Here is a 16,829-nt window from a genome sequence, read left to right as displayed (position 1 = left end):
TGTTATATTTTCATAGCTCTATGTGTTTTTGGGAGGAGATTTCCATTGCTCTACTCACGCCGCCATCTTGGCTCCCTCTTCCATGAGTGCTGTTCAGTGTGTAATATTTTATACGTTAGCTTCTGTGAGTGTATTGAACTTTGAGTGCAACCTCTATGAATGAATTCAGTCAGAGGGCCTCAGTTTGAATCCAGGTTCTATCACTTAGTATCTGAGATCTTGGGAAATTTCTTATGTCTCTGTCCTTTAGTTTCTTCATCTGTAAAATGGGAATAATATAACAGGGTTGGAATGAGGATTAAGTAAGTCATATGTGTAAAGCTCTCAAACCATATTCTACAGATAATACTTGCTACTTAAGTGTTGACCATTACGTGGAGTTAATGTATTCAAATGTGAGGCCCTTTGCTCCATATGAGCCAGGTCAAATGGCCATCATGACTAGCATCACCATATAATTTATTGTGCAAATCAGGATTTTTGAGAGTTTCATTAAAGGAGGCACTATTAATAATTACATTGGGATAATAGATTGGAGCTCTCCTGAGTAAATTGGAGATAAATGGTCGTGCTATTTATGGACCCTCTCAGCTTTACTGATCACCATTGCCCGAATTGAGCTCCCTGCTCAGAGATCATGGCCACCCTTGTTTATTGCAGCACTTACTTAGCCCTTAACATATGCTTTCTGGAGGCAGTTTGTATTTGTTTTTACTAGATACCTTTGTCTTTTTTGTTTATTTTTGTTTTTGTTTATTGAAGTATAGTTGATATACAATCTTATATTGGTTTTAAGTATACATCACAGTGGTTCGACACTTACCCATATTATTAAGTCCTTACCCCAAGTGGTGCAATTACTATCTGTCAACTCAGGAAGATGTTACAGAATCCTTGGCTGTATTCTCCATGCTGCACTTCCATCTCCATGACCAACTCATATTATGATTGAGGATTTTTGTGCCCCTTTATTCCCCTCACTTTCCTACCCATGCACTGCAACTCATTCACCATGGTACACTAGTCACTTCTTAGTGTCTATGAGACTCCTGCTATTTTGCTCATTTTGTTTTGTTTTTAGATTCCACAAATAAGTGAAATCCTATGGCATTTATCTGTCTCCACCTGGCTTATTTCACTCAGCATAATACCCTCAAGGTCCATCCATGTTGTCACAAATAGCAGGATTTATTTCTTTTTTATGGCTTAATAACATTCCATTGTGTATGTGAACCACATCATCTTTTTCTATTCATCTATTGATGGACACTTTGGTATTTCCATATCTTGGTTAACATAAATAACACAGCAATAAACATAGGGGTACATATATCTTTTTGAATCAGGGATTTTGTTCTTTTCAGGTAAATTCTTAGAATAGGACTTACTGTGCCCTATGGTATTTCTATTTTTAGTGTCTTTTTTTTTTTTGAGAGGGCATCTCTCATATTTATTGATCAAATGGTTGTTAACAATAATAAAATTCAGTATAGGGGGGTCAATGCTCAATGTACAATCATTAATCCATCTCAAGTCTAATTCTCGTCAGTCTCCAATCTTCTGAAGCATAACGGACAAGTTCTTACATGATGAACGAATTCTTACATAGTGAATAAATTCTTACATGGTGAACAGTACAAGGGCATTCATCACAGAAACTTTCGGTTTTGATCACGCATTATGAACTATAAACAATCAGGTCAAATATGAATATTCGTTTGATTTTTGTACTTGATTTATATGTTGATCCCACATTTCTCCCTTTATTATTATTTTTATTTTTAATAAAATGCTAAAGTGGTAGGTAGATGCAAGATAAAGGTAGAAAACATAGTTTAGTGCTGTAAGAGGGCAAATGTAGATGATCAGATGATCAGGTGTGTGCCTATGGACTAAGTATTAATCCAGGCTAGACAAGGGCAGCAAAACATCCACGGATGCAGAAGATTTCTCTCAAAGCAGGGGGGGTGAGGTTCTGAGCCTCACCTCTGTTGATCCCCAAATTCTCACCTGATGGCTCCCCTGCGACTGTGCCTGTCTTAGGTTGTTCCTCCCTTGAGGAATCTTACCCGTCTCTGGCTAACCAGTCATCTTCCGGGGCTATACAGGGAAATGTAAAGTTGGTAAGTGAGAGAGAAGCCATATTGTTTGCAAAGGTTAGCTTTTTACTTCTTTGCAGATTTATGCCCTGTGGCTTCTATGCCCAGCACTTGTCTCGAGGTATCTTTACCACCTGGAGGAATTATGATACTCGGTAAATTCGATATGAGGCACGAATTCTATTTAAGGGTTGTAATTAGGAAGAGAGAAGAAAAGCTACAGATGTAGCATATGGAAGGAAACATGGGAGGATTGATTATTTCTTTGACATATCTTCTTGTAGAGTAGTGTTTTTGTTTTATTTTATTAAGGTATTATTGGAGGTATCTTATGAAGTTTCACATGAAAAAACAATGTGGTTATTACAATCACCCCTGTTATCATGTCCCCCCCATATCCCATTGCAGTCACTGCCCATCAGTGTAGTAAGATGCCACAGAGTCACTATTTGCCTTCTCTGTGCTACACTCTTTCCCCTGATCCCCTCACACCATGTGTGCCAATCATAATGCCCCTGAATCTCCTTTCTCCCTACTCACCCTCCTCTCCCCTTCCCCTTTGGTTACCGCTAGCCCTTTCTTGGAGTCTGTGAGTCTATTGCTGCTTTGTTCCTTCAGTTTTGCTTTGTTGTTATACTCCACAAATGAGGGAAATCTTTTGATACTTGTCTTTCTCCGCCCAGCTAATTTCACTAAGCATAATATCTTCCAGCTCCATCCATGTTCTTGCAAATTGTAGAATTTGTTTCTTTCTTATGGCTGAGTAGGATTCCATTGTGTATAAGTACCACATCTTCTTTATACATTCATGTACTGATGGACACTTAGCTTGCTTTCATATCTTAGCTATTATAAATAGTGCTGCAATAAACATAGGGGTGCATATATCTTTTTGAATCTGAGAAATTATATTCTTTGGGTAAATTCCTAGGAGTGGAATTCCCAGGTCAAATGGTATTTCTATTTTTAGTTTTTTGAGGAACCTCCATATTGCTATCCACAATGGTTGAATTAGCTTACATTCCCACCAGCAGCGTAGGAGGGTTCCCCTTTTTCCATATCCTCGCCAGCATTTGTTTTTCTTAGTCTTTTCTATACTGGCCATCCTAACTGGTGTGAAGTGATATCTCATTGTGGTTTTTATTTGCATTTCCCTGATAATTAGTGATGTGGAACACCTTTTCATGTGCCTGTTAGCCATCTGAATTTCTTCTTTGGAGAATTGTCTGTTCATATCCCCTGCCCATTTTTTTGTTATTATTAATCTACAATTAAACGATGAACATTATGTTTATTAGGCTCCTCCCTTCACCAAGTTCCCCACCCCACACCCCATTACAGTCCTTGTCCAGCAGCATAGTAAGATGCTGTAGAATCACTATTTGTCTTCACTGTGTTGCACAGCCCTCCGCATGCTCCCCCCATACATTATACATGCTAATCGTAATGCCCCCTTTCTTTTCCCCCACCCTTTCCCTCCCTTCCCACCTATCCCCCCAGTCCCTTTCCCTTTGGTAACTGTTAGTCCATTCTTGGGTTCTGTGATTCTGCTGCTGTTTTGTTCCTTCCATTTTTCTTTGTTCTTATACTCCACATATGAGTGAAATCATTTGATACTTGTCTTTCTCCATCTGGCTTATTTCACTGAGCATAATACCCTCTAGCTCAATCATTGTTGTTGCAAATGGTAGGATTGTTTTCTTCTTATAGCTGAATAATATTACATTCTGTATATGTACCACATCTTCTTTATCCATTCATCTACTGATGGACATTTAGGTTGCTTCCATTTCTTGGCTATTGTATATAGTGCTGCCATAAACATAGGGGTGCATATGCCTTTTTCAAACTTGGGTGTGGCATTCTTAGGGTAAATTCCTAGAAGTGGAATTTCTGGGTCAAATGGTATGTCTATTTTGAGCATTTTGAGGAGCCTCCATACTTCTTTCCACAATGGTTGAACTAATTTACATTCCCACCAGCAGTGTAGGAGGGTTCTCCTTTCTTCACAACCTCGCCAACATTTGTTGTTGTTTGTCTTTTGGATGGTGGCCGTCCTTACTGGTGTGAGGTGATATATCATTGTGGTTTTAATTTGCATTTCTCTGATGACTAGTTATGTGGAGCATCTTTTCATGTGTCTGTTGGCCATCTGAATATCTTTTTTGGAGAAGTGTCTGTTCAGATCCTGGACCCATTTTTTAATTGGATTACTTGTTTTTTGTTTGTTGATCCTCTGCCCATTTTTAAATTGGATTATTTGCTATTTGGGTGTTGAGGCATGTGAGTTCTTTATATATTTTGGATGTTAACCCCTTGTCAGATATGTCATTTACAAATATATTCTCCCATACTGTAGGATGCCTTTTTGTTCTGCTGATGGTGTTCTTTACTGTACAGAAGCTTTTAAGTTTAATGTAGTCCAATGTGTTCATTTTTACTTTTGTTTCCCTTTCTTAAGGACATGCATTCAGAAAAAAGTTGCTTATGTTTATATTCAGGAGTTTTTGCTTATGTTATCTTCTAAGAGTTTTATGGTTTCATGACTTACATTCAGGTCTTTGATCCATTTCAAGTTTACTTTTGTGTATGGGGATAGAAAATAATCCATTTCATTCTCTTGCATGTAGCTGTCCATTTTTGCCAACACCAGCTGTTGAAGAGGCTGTCATTTTCCCATTGTATGTCCATGGCTCCTGTATCATATATTAATTGACCATTTATACTTGGGTTTATATCTGAGCTCTCTAGTCTGTTCCATTGGTCTATGGGTCTGTTCGTGTGCCAAGTACCAAACTGTCTTGATTAATGTGGCTTTGTAGTAGAGCTTGAAGTCAAGAAGTGTAATATCCCAACACTTTATTCTTTCTTCTCAGGATTGCTTTGGCTATTTGGGGTCTTTTGTGGTTCCATGTAAATTTTAGAATTATTTTCTCTAGCTCGTTGAAGAATGCTGTTGGTATTTTAATAGGGATTGCATTGAATCTGTAGATTTCTCTAGGCAGGATGGCCATTTTGAGAATATTAATTCTTCCTATCCATGAGCATGGGATGTGTTTCCATTTATTGGTATCTTCTTTAATTTCTCTCATGAGTGTGTTGTAGTTTCCAGAGTATAGGTCTTTCACTTCTTTGGTTAGGTTTATTCCTAGGTATTTTATTCTTTTTAATGCAATTGTGAGTGGAATTGTTTTCCTGATTTCTCTTTCTGTTAGTTCATCATTAGTGCATAGGAGTGCAACAGATTTCTGTGTATTAACTTTGTATCCTGCAACGTTGCTGAATTCAGATATTAGATCTAATAGTTTTGGAGTGGATTCTTTAGGGTTTTTTTAATGTACAATGTCATGTCATCTGCAAACAGTGACTGTTTAACTTATTTACCAATCTGGATGCTTTTTATTTCTTTGTGTTGTTTGATTGCCATGGCGAGGACCTCCAGTACTACGTTTAATAAAAGTGGAGAAAGTGGGCATCCTCATCTTGTTCTCAATCTTAAAGGAAAGGCTTTCAGCTTCTCACTGTTAAGTATGATGTTGGCTGTGGGTTGGCATATATGGCTTTTATTATGTTGAGGTGCTAGCTCTCTATACCCATTTTGTTGTGAGTTTTTATCATGAATGGATGTTGAATTTTGTCCAATGCTTTTTTGGCATCTATGGAGATGATCATGTGATTTTTGTCCTTCTTTTTGTTGATGTGGTGGATGATGTTGATGGATTTTCTAATATTCTACCATCCTTGCATCCCTAGAGTAAATCCTACATGATTATGCCGGATGATCTTTTTGAGTTATTTTTGCCTTCGGGTTGCTAATATTTTGTGGAATATTTTTGCATCTATGTTCGTCAGGGATATTGGTCTGTAATTTTCTTTTTTTGTGGTGTCTTTGCCTGGTTTTGATATTAGGGTGATGCTGACCTCACAGAATGAGTTTGGAAGTATTCCTTCGTCTTCTACTTTTTGAAATACTTTAAAGAAGATGGCTATTAGATCTTCACTAAATGTTTGATAAAATTCAACAGTGAAGCCATCTGGTCCAGGAATTTTGTTCTTATGTAGTTTTTTTATTATCAAATCAATTTCATTGCTGGTAATTGGTCTGTTCAGATTTTCTGTTTCTTTCTGGGTCAGCCTTGGAAGATTGTATTTTTCTAGAAAGTTGTCCATTTCTTCTAGGTTATTCAGTTTGTTAGCATATAAATTTTCATAGTATTCTCTAATAATTCTTTGTATTTCTGTAGTGTCTGTAGTGATTTTTCCTTTCTCATTTCTGATTCTGTTTATGGGTGTAGACTCTATTTTTTTTGGATAAGTCTGGCTAGGGGTTTATCTATTTTGTTTATTTTCTCAAAGAACCAGCTCCTGCTTGCATTTATTCTTTCTATTGTTTTATTCTTCTCAATTTTATTTACTTCTGCTCTAATCTTTATTATGTTCCTCCTTCTACTAACATTGGGCCTCATTTGTTTTTCTTTTTCTAGTTTCATTAATTGTGAGTTAAGACTATTCATATGGGATTGTTCTTCTTTCCTGAGGTAGGCCTGCATTGCAGTATACTTCCCTCTTAGCACCACCTTCACTGCATCCCACAGGTTTTTTGCATTGTTGAATTATTGTTATCATTTGTCTCCATATATTGCTTGATCTCTGTTTTTATTTGGTCATTGATCCATTGGTTATTTAGAAGCATGTTGTTAAGCCTTCATGTGTCTGTGGGCTTTTTTGTTTTCTTTACATAATTTATTTCTAGTGTCATACCTTTGTGGTCTGAGAATTGGGTTGGTACAATTTCAATCTGTTTGAATTTACTGAGTCTCTTTTTGTGGCCTAGGATATGATCTATTCTTGAAAATGTTCTATGTGCACTTGAGAAGAATGTGTATCCTGCTGCTTTGGGGTGGAGAGTTCTGTACAAGTCTGTTAGGTCCCTCTGTTCTAATGTGTTGTTCAATGCCTCTGTCTCCTTATTTTCTTTCTGGTTGATCTGTCCTTTGGAGTGGGTGCAGTGTTGAAATCTCCTAGGATGAATGCATTGCATTCTATTTCCCCTTTTAATTCTGTTAGTATTTGTTTCACATATGTTGGTGCTCCTGTGTTGGGTGCACAGATATTTATAATGGTTATATCCTCTTCTTGGATTGACCCTTTTATCATTATGTAATGCCCTTCTTTGTCTCTTGTGACTTTCTTTGTTTTAAAGTCTATTAGGTTTGATACTAGTACTACAACACCTGCTTTTTCTCCCTATTAGTTGCATGAAATATCTTTTTCCATCCCTTCACATTTAGTCTGTCTATGTCTTTGGGTTGGAAGTGAGTCTCTTATAGGCAGCATATAGTTGGGTCTTGTTTTTTTATCCATTCAGTGACTCTGTGTCTTTTGACTGGTGCATTCAGACTATTTACATTTAGGGTGATTATCAATAGGTATGTACTTATTGCCATTGCAGGCTTTGGATTCGTGGTTACCAAAGGTTCAAGGGTAACTTCCTTACTATCTAAGAGTCTAACTTAACTCATTTAGGTCTGTATGCCATTACAAACACAATCTAAAGGTTCTTTTTTTTCCCTCCTTTTTTTCATCCTCCATTCTTTATATATTAGGTATAATTTTCTGTACTCTTTGTCTGCCCCTTTTTATTACCCTTGGTGACAGCTATTAAACCTTAGGAACACTTCCGTCTATAGCAGTCCCTCCAAAATACACTGTAGAGATGGTTTGTGGAAGGTAAATTCTCTCAGCTTTTGCTTATCTGAAAATTGTTTAATCCCTCCTTCAAATTTAAATGATAAGCTTGCTGGATAAAGAATTCTTAGTTTGAGGCCCTTCTGTTGCATTGCATTAAATATATCATGTCCCTCCCTTCTGGCCTGTAAGGTTTCTGCTGAGAAGTCTGATGATAGCCTGATGGGTTTTCCTTTGTATGTGTTCTTACTTCTCTCTCTCGCTGCTTTTAATAGTCTGTCCTTATCCTTGATATTTGCCATTTTAATTACCATATGTCTTGGTGTTGTCTTCCTTAGGTCTCTTGTGTTGGGAGTTCTGTGCATCTCCATTGCCTGAGAGACTATCTCCTTCCCCATATTGGGGAAGTTTTCAGCAATTACTTCCTCAATGACACTTTCTATCCCTTTTTCTCTTCTTCTTCTGGTACTCCTATAATACGAATATTGTTCTATTTGTATTGGTCACACAGTTCTTTCATTCCTAGAGATCCTTTTTCTCTCTGTACCTGAGCTTCTTTGTATTCCTCTTCTCTAGTTTCTATTTCATTTATCATCTCCTCCACCAAGTTTAATCTGCTTTTAATACCTTCCATTGTGCAACAATTGTATCTCCATCCTAAATTCATTCCTGAGTTCTTGATTATATTTCTGTACCTCCATGAGCATGTTTATGATATTTATTTTGAAATCTCTTTTAGGAAGATTTATTAATGCAGTCTCACTCAGTCCTTTCTCTGGTGTTGAGATTTTGCTTTGAACCAGGTTTATTTGACATTTCATATTTGTATGTGGTGCCTTCTAGTGCCCAGAAGCTCTACTCTCTGGAGCTGCTCAGTCCCTGGAGTGATGTCGGGGGGTCGCAGGGGAGTGGTGCTGGTGCCTGGGGTGAGGAAAGAGCTGTTTCCTGTTTCCTGGCTATTATGCCTGTCTCCACTGCCAGAACCAGTGGGCTGAACACACAGGTGTAAGCCTCTATGCTTTGTGTTTATAGCTGCCGTAGGTGGGGCTACCCTCTGGCTGTCCTGACACCAGGCAGGGGCTGCCATTTTTGAGCCAGGTACAGGCTAGCTGGGAGGAAGACACAGCAGGCTTCATATCATGAAGGGGGGCCTTGGAGCTGTGTAGCCAGCCAGGGGGATGGGGCTCCTGAAGATTGTTTAAGTTCCCAACCTGCAGGGCAGAGAATTGGGGAAGTTTTCAACAATTACTTCCTCAATGACACTTTCTATCCCCTTTTCTTTCTCTTCTTCTTCTGGTACTCCTATAATACGAATATTGTTCCATTTGGAGACAATTTTGTCTACCTGTCCTTTCTCCTGAGCAGTAAGCTCTGTGAAATCCTTACCCCCTTAGCAACCCTCTTGCTTTAGGAAGTCTCTCAGACTGCCCACCCAGATCAGCTGGATGTCAATCCCTGTTTTCCACAAGCAGCTGGAATCTCTCCATCTCTCCAGGTGTTCCACCTGTCTTAGTTTCCCAACTGCACTAAATCACCAGAGCACCATGCAATGCAGGTTCATGCTCCCAGAGCAGATCTCCAGGGCTCAGTGTTCAGCAGTCCCAGGCCTCCACTCCCTCCCTGCTCTGTTTCTCTTCATCCTGGTGGTGAGCTGGGGTGGGGGAAGGGCTTGAGTCCCACTGGGTCACAGCTTTGGTACTTTACCCTGCTCTTTTCTCCAGGTGTATGCAGTCTGGTGCAGCCTTCTTTCCTGTTGCTCTTTCAGGATTAGTTGTATTAATTATATTTTCATTTTATATGTGGTTTTAGGAGGAGGTCTCTGTTTCACCTCTCATGTCGCCATCTTTAATCCACCATTTTTAGTTTTTTGAGGAAACTCCATAATGCTTTCCATAGTGGCTGCACCAATTGACATTCCCACCAAAAGTGTAGGTGGGTTCATAATCCACATTCTCACCAACACTTGTTATTTCTTGTCTTTTGTATAGTGGCCATTCAAACTGTTGTGAGGTGATATCTCATTATGATTTTGATGTGCATTTTCCTGATGATTGGTGATGTGGAGCATCTTTTCATGTGCCTGTTGGCTGTTTATATTTCTTCTTTGGAAAAATGTCTGTCTGTCCATATTTTAATTGGGTTATTTCTTTTCTCTTGGTGTTGAGTTGTATGACTTCATTATATATTGGGAATGTTAACTGTTATTGGATAAATTATTTATGAATATATTCTTCCATGTTGTAGGTTGCCTTTTTGTTTTGTTGATGTTGTCCTTTGCTGTATAGTTTTTTTTTGTTTAATGTAGTCCCACTTGTTCATTTTTTATTTTGTTTCCTTTGCCTGAGGCGATGTGTCCAGGAAAAAATGGTTCATGCTTATGTTCAAAAGATTTTTGCCTATGTTTCCTTCTAAGAGTTTTATGGTTTCTTGTCTCAATTTGTGTCTTTAATCCACGTTGATTTTACTTTTCTATATGCAATTAGACAGTAATCCAGTTATATTCTCTTTCATGTAACTGTCTAGTTTTCCCAACACCAGTTATTGAAGAGACTTTCTCCCATTGTATATTCCTGGATCCTTTATCATATATTCATTGACCATATATGCAAGAGTTTATATTTGGGCTCTCTATTCTGTTTCATTGATCTATGGATCTGTCCGTATGCCAGTACTGATTACTGGAGCTTTGTAGTAGAGCTTGAAGTCAGGGAGACTAATTCCCCGAGCTTAATTATTCTTTCTCAGGATTGCTTTGGCTATTTGGTGTCTTTCATGGTTTCATATGAATTTTAGGATTATTTGATCTAATTTATTGAACAACATTGCTGATAGGGATTTTGAAAGGGATTTCACTGAATCTGTAAATTGCCTTGGGCAGGATGGCAATTTTGACAATATTAATTCTTCCTATCCATGAGCACAGGATGTGTTTCCATTTATTGGTACCTTCTTTAATGTCTCTCATGAGTATCTTGTAGTTTTCAGAGTCTAGGTCTTTCACTTCCTTGGTTAGATTTATTCCTAGGTATTTTATTCTTTTTGATGCAATTGTGGATAGAATTGTTTTCCTGATTTCTCTTTCTGCTAGTTCATCATTAGTGTATAGGAATGCAGCAGATTTCTGTGTATTAATTTTGTATCCTGCAACTTTGCTGAATTCAGATATTAGATCTAGGAGTTTTGGAGTGGATTCTTTAGGGTTTTTTAAGTACAATATCATGTCATCTGCAAACAGGGACAGTTTAACCTCTTCCTTGTCAATCTGGATGCCTTTTATTTTTTTCTGTTGCCTGATTGCCATGGCTAGGACCTCCAGAACTATGTTGAATAAAAGTGGGGAGAATGTGCATCCTTGGCTTGTTACTGCTCTTTAAGGAAAGGCCTTCAGCTTCTTGCTGTTAAGTATGATGTTGACTGTGGGTTTGTCATATATGATCTTTATTATGTTGAGTTACATCTATACCCATTTTGTTGAGAGTTTTTATCATGAACAGATATTGAATTTTGTCGACTGCTTTTTTAGCATCTATGGACATGATGATGTGGTGTTTGTCCTTTTTATTGATGTGGTGGATGATGTTTATGGGTTTTTGAGTGTTGTACCATCCTTCATTCACTGGAATAAATCCTACTTGATCATGATGGTTGATCTTTTTGAGGTATTTTTGAATTTGGTTTGTTAAAATTTTGTTGAGTATTTTTGCTTTTATGTTCATCATGGATATTGGTTTGTAATTTTCTTTTTTGTGGTGTCTTTGCCTGGCTTTGGTAATAGAATGTTGCTGGCCTCATATAATGAGTTTGGGAGTATTCCCTCCTCTTCTACTTTTTGGCAAACTTTAAGGAGGATTGGCATTAGGTCTTCACTAAATGTTAGATAAAATTCAGCAGTGGAACTACCTGGTCCAGGAGTTTTGTTCTTGGGTAGTTCTTTTCTATAATTAATCTACAATTACATGAGCAACATTATGTTTACTAGACTCCCCCTTCACCAAGTCCTGCCCCACATACCCCATTATAGTCACTATCCATCAGCATAGTGAGATGCTATAGAGTAACTACTTGTCTTCTCTCTGTTGTACAGCCCTCCCCAGTACTCCCCCTACAATATGACTGCTAATAGTAATGCCCCCCTTTTCCCCTTTATCCCTCCCTCCCACATATCCTCCCCAGTCCCTTTCCCTTTGGTAACGGGTTAGTCCATTCTTAGGTTCTGTGATTCTGCTGCGGTTTTGTTACTTCAATTTTTTTCTTTGTTCTTATACTCCACAGATGAGTGAAATCATTTGATACTTGTCTTTTTCCACCTGGCTTATTTCACTGAGCATAATGCACTCTACTCCATCTATGTTGCTACAAATGGTAGGATTTGTTTTCTTCCTATGGCTGAATAATATTCTATTATGTATATATGTACCACATTTTCTTTATCCATTCATGTACTGATGGACACTTAGGTTGCCTCCATTTCTTGGCTATTGTAAGTGGTGCTGCAATAAGCATAGGGGTGCATATGTCTTTTTCAAACTGGGCTTCTGCATTCTTAGGGTAAATTCATAGAAGGGGAATTCCTGGGTCAAATGGTATTTCTATTTTTAGTTTTTTGAGGAACCCTCCATACTGCTTTCCACAGTGGTTGAACTAATTTACATTTCCACCAGTAGTGTATGAGGGTTCCCCTTTCTCCACATCTACACCAACATTTGTTGTTTTTCTTTTGGATGGTGGCCATCCTAACTGGTGTGAGATAATATCTCATTGTGGTTTTAATTTGCATTTCTATGATGACTAGCGATGTGGAGCATCTTTTCATATGCCTGTTGGACATCTGAATTTCTTCTTTGGAGAAGTGTCTGTTCAGATCCTGGACCCATTTTTTAAAATTGGATTATTTGCTTTTTGTTTGTTGGGGTGCATGAGCTCATTATATATTTTGGATGTCAACCCTTTATTGGATTTGTCATTTATGAATATATTCGCCCATACTATAGGATGCCTTTTTGTTCTATTGATGGTGTCCTTTGCTGTACAGTAGCTTCTCAGCTTGATATAGTCCCACTTATTCATTTTTCCTTTTTGTTTCCCTTGCCCAGGGAGATATGTCATGAAGATGTTGCTCATGTTTATGTCTAAGAGATTTTTGCCTATGTTCTTTCCTAAGAATTTTATGGTTTCATGACTTACATTCAGGTCTTTGGTCCATTTCGAATTTAATTTAGTGTATGGGGTTAGACAATGGCCCAGTTTCATTTTCTTACATGTACCTGTCCAGTTTTGCCAACACCAGCTGTTGAAGAGGCTATTTCCCCATTGTATGTCCATGGCTCCTTTATTGTATATTTATTGACCATATATGTTTGGGTTAATATCTGGAGTCTCTATTCTGTTCCACTGGTCTGTGGGTCTGTTCTTGTGCCAGTATCAAATTGTCTTGATTACTGTGGCTTTGTAGTAGAGTTTAAAGTTGGCAAGCAACATCCCCCCTGCTTTGGTTTTCCTTCTCAGGATTGGTTTGGTTATTTGGGGTCTTTTGTGGTTCCATATGAATTTTAGAACTATTGGTTACAATTCATTGAAGAATGCTGTTGGTATTTTGATAGGGATTGCATTGAATCTGTAGGTTGCTTTAGGCAGGATGGCCATTTTGACAATATTAATTCTTCCTAGCCAAGAGTATGGGATGACTTTCTATTTGTTAGTGTCCTCTTTAATTTCTCTTAAGAGTGTCTTGTAGTTTTCAGGGTATAGGTCTTTCACTTGCTTGGTTAGGTTTATTTCTAGGTATTTTATTATTTTTGATGCAATTGTGAATGGAATTGTTTTCCTGATTTCTCTTTCTGCTAGTTCATCATTAGTGTATAGGAATGCAACAGATTTCTGTGTATTAATTTTGTATCCTGCAACTTTGCTGAATTCAGATATTAGTTCTAGTAGTTTTGGAGTCGAGTCTTTAGGGTTTTTTATGTACAGTATCATGTCATCTGCAAATAGTGTTGGTTTGACTTCTTCTTTACCAATCTGGATGCCTTGTATTTCTTTGTTTTGTCTGATTGCCATGGCTAGGACTTCCAGTACTATGTTGAGTAACAGTGGGGAGAGTGGGCATCCCTGTCTTGTTCCCAATCTTAGGTGAAAAGCTTTCAGCTTCTTGCTGTTCAGTATGATGTTGGCTGTGGGTTTGTCAAATATGGCCTTTATTATGTTGAGGTACTTGCCCTCTATACCCATTTTCTTGAGAGTTTTTATCATGAATGCATGTTGAATTTTATCAAATGCTTTTTCAGTGTCTATGGAGATGATCATGTGGTTTTTGTCTTTCTTTTTGTTGATGTGGTGGATGATGTTGATGGATTTTCGAATGTTGTACCATCCTTGCATGACTGAGATGAATCCCACATGATTGTGGTGTATGACCGTCTTGATGTATTTTTTAATTCATTTTTTCTAATATTTTGTTGAGTGTTTTTGCATCTATGTTCATCAGGGATATTGGTCTGTAATTTTCTTTTTTTTTTGTGGGGTCTTTGTCTGGTTTTGGTATTAAGGTGGTGCTGGCTTCATAGAATGAGTTTGGAAGTATTCCCTCCTCTTCTACGTTTTGGGAAACTTTAAGGACAATGGGTATTATGTCTTCTCTATATGTCTGATAAAATTCAGCAGCGAATCCATCTTGCCCAGGGGTTTTGTTCTTGGGTATTTTTTGATTACTGATTCAATTTCATTGCTGGTAATTGGTCTGTTTAGATTTTCTGTTTCTTCCTGGTTCAGTCTTAGAAGATTGTATTTTTCTAGGAAGTCGTCCATTTCTTCTTGGTTATCCAGTTTGTTAGCATGTAAATTTTAATAGTATTCTCTAATAATTCTTTGTATTTCTGTGGGGTCTGTTGTGATTTTTCCTTTCTCATTTCTGATTCTGTTTATGTGTGTAGATTCTGGCTAGGGTTTTATCTATTTTTTTTATTTTCTCAAAGAACCAGCTCTTGGTTTCATTGATTTTTTCTATTGTTTTATTCTTCCCAATTTTATTTCTTCTCTGATCTTTATTATGTTCCTCCTTCTGCTGTCTTTGGGCCTCATTTGTTCTTCTTTTTCTGGTTTCAATAATTGTAACTTTAGACTATTCATTTGGGATTGTTCTTTCTTCTTTAAACAGGCCCAGATTGCTATATTGTGGGTTGCCATCCATAGATCATTCTTTTTCTGTGGGAATTGTTTGCCTTCCTTGTTATCTGTGGTGCATGGCGCAGCTCACTAAATATGAACTGAGATCTGTTTCTTGTTATCTCTACCCCCTCATTGCCTGGCACCAGGGACGTCTTGCCCTAGCGACCTGGAGGCAATTACATTCCTGTAGTAAAGCATGTTAATCATTGTGTCTAGAAACTTGTTAACCCACTCAAGAATGTGATGCCTGATCAATAAATATGAGAGGTGCCTTTCCAGCAACACTCTTGAGCTGGTATGCCTTGAGTCCCCTGGCTGGCCTACTCAGGTCTTTGATATCTCATCACATCGCCTCCTCTATCTGCGGGCTGGACACAGGGAGGAGGCCGACAAGTGGCGCCCCAACAGGGACCTGAAAGATGGTCAAAACTCAGGGCAGAGAACCTCCACTTGGCGGCACTTGCAATTCAAGGGCAGGAAAAAGCTCCAAAGATCGTTGATCTGGTAAGATTCCCAGAAAAGCATATGTAGGGAACAAGAAAGATGTCAGGGACACTATAATAGGCCAATATGAAACTAAAGCAGATAAACTGGAGGATTACTTAAAATTACTCCGTGCCCTCCTGAAAACACTAGGAGTGAAAACTTGTAAAAAGAACTTTGGTCAACCTCATAAATATATTAAAAAGTATTGTTATCAGTTGACTCCACAGGGAACCCTCAGACAAGCTGATGGGAATAATGCATTAAGAGATTTCAAAGAGGCTCACAGACAGGGAAACATTATCCCTGTGCCTGTTTGGGTGGATCAATAGCCCCTTAATAAGGAAAAGGTGGCATCCTTACACAAGTTAAAGAACAGCTTCAGCTAAATAGATTAGAATTTTCCACGAGCCCGTGGAATTCCCCTGTATTTGTTATAAAAAAGAAGTCAGGAAATTAGAGACTCTTACATGACTTAAGGCAAATTAATGCGGCTCTTAAACCTTACAACAAGGCCTCCCTTTTCTGGCTATGATTCCAAAAGACTGGAATATGGCTATCATTGACCTTAAAGATTGCTTTTTTACCTTGCTCCCCATTCAAAGCAGTCCTCTTAGGCCTGTGTTACTTTCTCCTGTGTAATGTAAATAGAGTCTGTAAAGTAATCAAGCTGAACCCTCAGATCAATATGTAAATAGCTCTGCTCTATTAACTGCTTTCCTTAGAGGCAGTCATCCTGGAGCTAAGCATTTCCTTGTCTGCAGCCCCAGGGAAGCAAAACAAGTTTGTGACTCAGATCAAGGCTCTAGTAGCAAAAAGTCACACAGTCCCTGCATTTATCAGACAGGCAGGGGCCTCTCAAGGAATGACTAAAGCTCAGGCAGAAAAAACTAGGAAAACTAACTGGGAGCAATTTGATCCCTAAACTCTAAAAAAGATGTATCTTATCTTTTATGCACACAAACCTGGCCCCAGTACAAACTCTCTGATTAGAGAGGCTTGGCCCCTGAAAGAAGTATGCAATATAAAGTTATGCAGCTAAATATATTTTGCCACAAGGGAAGAAAATATTCAGAAGTCCCATAGACTACTACAATATGGTATTCATTTTCTAATTTTTTTTTTTGGTGAAAATCTATTCTTATTGGGTTCATTATTATCTTCAAAAATTGGGAGATTTTTAAACTAGACTCCCTGAAATGGAAGAAATTTATCTTTTGCAATACAGTCTGATTTTAAATAACTGGTGCTAGAATTGTACTTGCATTTTATTTCCAGCCCCCTGGACACACACAATCCCTATCAGTTCAGAGCCTTTATTGGCCCTTTTAGTCTGGGGCCATCTAAACCTTAACCCAGTGATATAAACTGCGCACCCTTAGAGTGTATTCTTGA

At 38.1% G+C, this 16,829-nt stretch overlaps 1 protein-coding gene across 7 annotated transcripts in view; it reads left to right on the top strand.

The window, feature by feature from the left end:
* AHSP (alpha hemoglobin stabilizing protein) overlaps positions 1-16,829 on the top strand; it is a 45,709-nt gene that overhangs the window by 16,352 nt on the left and 12,528 nt on the right. Inside the window, exon 1 of one of the 7 annotated variants that reach the window (XM_037004412.2) lies at positions 15,324-15,455. The exons of the other annotated variants lie outside the window; for them this stretch is intronic. The gene's annotated coding sequence lies outside the window, so the exon portion shown is untranslated. Of the gene's footprint in view, positions 1-15,323; positions 15,456-16,829 lie in introns of those variants that run through there. 7 annotated transcript variants of the gene reach the window in all.

This window comes from Manis javanica, chromosome 10 (assembly GCF_040802235.1).
Source record: "Manis javanica isolate MJ-LG chromosome 10, MJ_LKY, whole genome shotgun sequence".
Lineage (NCBI taxonomy): Eukaryota > Metazoa > Chordata > Mammalia > Pholidota > Manidae > Manis > Manis javanica.
Note: the sequence above shows the minus strand (reverse complement) of the source record. Positions and strands in the feature narration are given on the sequence as shown.